The following is a 4,683-nucleotide window of genomic DNA, read 5'->3' as shown; positions in this document are numbered from 1 at the left end:
AGATATCGCTCAATACGGCTAATTCTCCCCATACGTTAACTAAGATGCTCTTAAACGTGACACCCCCCCACCCCCTACCCTCTCAGTCTAAAGTGTGTCTCGGCAGCTGTACCTACCTAAGGGTGCTATTACTATTATGGGCAAACTCTTTCTCCCCGACACGAGTCGCTAATGAGTGTATAATTAACAAGGGTCCAGCCAACTCTTCTCTGGATCCGGTAAGCCTGATAGATTAACAACACACGGAGCCAAGGACAAGCACACGTGTGGTACGTGGCCTTAGGCAGTGATATAATGATACCACGCTTTCACAATAAAAAACTAAGCAAGGTATAAAATTGTATGCAAATAAGACTGTATCAATTCTTTGTCATGACAAATATAGATATCTTAGGCATTATTTTAATAACATGCCAAATGCCCCGTTGTTGTTTTAGATTAAGCTGACCTTGTGCCACGGGCTCTTGCTCGGCGGAGATAGTAATAACCACGCTTTTAAGACATCGAGGAAATGCACGATCTACAAACCTGTATGTAAATCTAGACAGCATAACTTAGCATATATGGTTATCATTTCAAACACCCCTTTTTTTATTTTTTTTAAAAAATCGCCAAATAAACTTTTACAAGTCTTTGCTAATAGCATTTCTTGGAAGTTTTCTGCATCACATCACATTCGAATTGCAAATAATGTGGCGTGGTCTCTCACAGCTGCGTTTTTATTTCCTTTTTTTGATGCAGCAAAAAATATACGAAGTGGAACACTTGTCGTCTGAGCTCAGCCGAGTGCGAAACCTCTCCTTTGCTATCATCACCATCTTCAGTTCACCATGAAAAGATACAGCCCAAGTTATGCGCGATATAGAGCTTGATGTAAATGAAGTGCCAAGAAGTGTTAAGTGTTTTTTTAAATGTAAATGAAATGCCAAGAAGTGTTATGTTTTTATATCAGTCACGAGAGGTACGTGAATCTGAACTTTTGAAAATGATTTAAGTTAATGCATAGATCGAGGAATTCATATTGAGTTTGCTTACTTGTCGCTGGAATGGGGAAAAAAGGAGTATATACGTCACCGCGGCCATAATATACTAATATATTATACTCGTCGATATTACGGACAGGTAAGATGCAAAGTAGGTCTAACTTTATTATTACATTAATGAATAACATTGACAGATCTGAATAACCGTAACTATTTACTAAGATGAATATTCCACAGTGATGTAACTATACCTTGCAAAATAAAAATGAAATTTGCATATTTAGCAACAAACCAACAGGTTTGTCCAGCTCATTTCGTCTTGCTCACTGAATCAATATAAAACGAAACAGATATATAAAATTTGATTCAAAAAAGAACACAAGCATTTAACAATTACCGAAAGTTATAACTGGATAAAAACTTCATAATTAATGGTGGTTCAGGTTGCTTGTAGTTAATTATTCCAAGTGAGGGAGCGAGATCTCAGGCTTTCCTGTGAGTTTCCAGTTGTGAAGAAAATTAAGGCGAAAAAACAAACCTTCTTTTTATTTACACTCTCTACTAATATATATTATAAAATTGTAAGTTCTCGGATGTTGTAAAATGCTCCATTCAGAAACTGAAAAAAAAGGCAACTATACACCATTCTTTGGTTTGGCCTTGAAATGTAATGCAACACCCTTGCCTCTCCCATCTCCTCACATACCCCCCCACCCCCATCGCCAACTCAGCTTGCAGATGACGTGTCTGTTAGCCTAGTTACTTATCTAATATATATCTTGGTCTGGCCAAAACGACATGAAGCTTAAATATCTCCTCTACAATCCTCACTTACCCAAGGAAACTTCGCCAGATGGCTATCAGATTTCTCTCACTTCACGCAATCCACTGACTGTTATATCTTGTCACGGATCTATATAATTTTGTATTAAGTTCTCAGTAAAGCAGACTTCAGCATGCATAGCGCAGAGTGGTTCTATGAAATCCATAATGTTATGGAAGGGACTGAAGCCTTCGCTTATTCTATACGTACCAAAATGTCAATAGCTTGTCAAAAGTATTGCAACGATACTTGATCGTCAGTACTATACGTCTACATTTCTTAACAGTTTCTTTAGCTAAAATCTTTGTAATAACCACATTCCTTCCTTAGGGTCTGGATTACTGTTTAATTTAAAAGCGTTTGAAGGTTTAAATACCCTCCTGAACAGCAGGGGCAAAGGAAATGTCACCGTGATATCATAAAATGTCCTAGAGATCTAAAACAGACACAATGACTAGCACTCAAGTCACCCTCCACCCAAGCTTGGATCTGGGGGAACCAGGCAGTGGGTCCTGATAACTCAACAGGTAAATTTATGGGCCCTTCGAACCCGCCAACCCCCAGCTGACAGAAATGGTAAGGTTGGTTTGCCTGTGAAATCTCAGGACCAAAGGATTGCGAGACACCGACGATGTAAGGATCAGGATTAATAGTTGCACCATTTATGTATCCAGGCTTTATTTCAGGTCATCATTATTTATATATTTAATCTTTAAGTGAGAGTGAAACCAAATTAATAACACTATCCCATCCCTTACAAACTAGGGCTGAGGAAATACAAACTCAAGCACGGCTACTTATAGGCAAATGAACAACACTTATGCCATCCCACACCCCCACACAAAACACGGCTTAATTAAGCAAAATGCAAGCACAAGTAGGTCTACGTATGCATTTGCGTGTACACAAGGCGAGATTAATTGGAATGGAGTATAAGATTTAGGCCAAAGACCAAGCGCTGTGACCTACGGGTCACTCAATGCTGAAAAGGAAATCGAGAGTAAAATGGTTTTAGAGGTAACAGGAGGAAAACCTCTCAGTTGTATTATAAAGAAAATTAATAGGAGAGGGTAGAAAGTAAGATGGAAGAAAGAGAAAATTAACACAGGTACAGTTGAAGACATAAAAGAAGTTGCAGCTATGGGCCGAAGGACGCTGCAAATAGAACCTTAAAGCAAAATGCTTACAGTGAACCGCGCGAGGGTGCACTGACGGCTCTACTTCCCTACGGGACTCACGATGACATTCACACGTCCTTTTAAGTAATCAAAACTTTTACAACATCAGCAAGCGTCGCCACGTTGATCAAGACGCGTTACTTGAAGAGTGCTAATTAAACGTCGATCACACTCGCGTGAGGTGTAGATTTTACGAGTGACCGCAGTGTGCTTTGGGAACTCACTCAAGAAACACAGCATCTTGCACTCAAGAAAGGGTTATCTTCCATTCCAAATGCACACAGACCGACGGTAAAGGCGTCTTACGAAGAAATCTAATCGGTTTTCATTGGCTGATACACAGCGAAAGGGCAAGTCTGCGTCCGGCAAGCGACCGAACTTTCAACAAGGCAAGTTTTTTCCATGTAAAAATTTTTAAAAATTTTTTATTTTTTTTTTATTTTCAGCTAATTGAAATTTTCTCCAAAGCACGGGAGACTTGATTAAAAGAGGCAACATTCAACGACCTATTTGTTTTCTAAATGGTGTGACTAGGGAGTCTCACCTGTTAAAGGAGAAAAGGATCGTACCGCTTCAAAACCTGTAAATAGACTATAAAATAAAAAATCTTGTAAATAGGACGAAAAACTATATATTCAACTTACTCACCTATAATGAGCCCTATACGGACACGGTGCATGTATCTGATAAACAAACAGTCCTTATGAAGAGCCTCTTCATTTACTTTGTACATCAATTTCACGCCAACTAATCCATCCATATACACCACAAATTTTCTAATTCGCGCATTCAAAAGACGGAAGCTATTCCCATGGAACAAGAACATCAAAGGGACCACTGGCTTGAGATTCGAGCTTCCAGAAAATATGGTGCTCATTAGGAAGAAGCTTAAAATAAATAATGGGAAATGAAGAAAAAAGAGATCACTTATTCAAAAAAATAAATAAACTAATAAACAAATAGATAAATATATAAATTAAATTATTAAAATATAATTAGAATTGTGCGATGGACAGTATTACTGGATTACATCAATGTGACGAATATGTACCTATATACGTATGACAGACCAAGAATGAAATACTTGAAAATATGTAATTTTCAATTAATGTTGATTACCTGAAGAAATGTAACACCCGTTAAATGTAATTCTAAAATCTACGTTAATATCCTAATCCGAATGATTCCTATATATATTATATATATATATATATATATATATATATATATATATATATATATATATATATATATATATTATATATATACTATATATATATATATATATATATATATATATATATATATATATATATATATATATATATATATATATATATATATATATATATATATATATATATATATATATATATATATATATAGAAGGTGAGTGAAACTGGGACTTTGAACAAGTACTTTCGTGGTCTATTTGAGAATGTAGAAATATGAACAAGTACTTTCGTAGTTTATTTTGATATATATATATTATAATATATATATATATATATATATATATATATATATATATATATATATATATATATATATATATATATGCAGAACCCAGGTACTATGTCGTACTCTAAGTAAATGGGGATACAATCCACAAAGAAGTAAAATCCTCTTGTAGATTAAAATATATATTCTTATATATATATATATATATATATATATAGATATATATATATATATATAT

The 4,683-nt window shown here is 35.2% G+C and overlaps 1 protein-coding gene across 1 annotated transcript in view; it reads left to right on the top strand.

Annotated features, from left to right (window-relative positions):
- Positions 1 to 779: 779 nt before the first annotated feature.
- Positions 780 to 4,683, top strand: part of LOC135224216 (carbohydrate sulfotransferase 9-like) — a 16,076-nt gene continuing 12,172 nt past the window's right edge. Inside the window, exon 1 of the mRNA XM_064263072.1 lies at positions 780 to 1,122. The gene's annotated coding sequence lies outside the window, so the exon portion shown is untranslated. The remainder of the gene's footprint in view (positions 1,123 to 4,683) is intronic.

The sequence above is a fragment of the Macrobrachium nipponense genome, chromosome 10 (genome assembly GCF_015104395.2).
Source record: "Macrobrachium nipponense isolate FS-2020 chromosome 10, ASM1510439v2, whole genome shotgun sequence".
In the NCBI taxonomy this organism is placed as follows: Eukaryota; Metazoa; Arthropoda; class Malacostraca; order Decapoda; family Palaemonidae; genus Macrobrachium; species Macrobrachium nipponense.
Note: the sequence above shows the minus strand (reverse complement) of the source record. Positions and strands in the feature narration are given on the sequence as shown.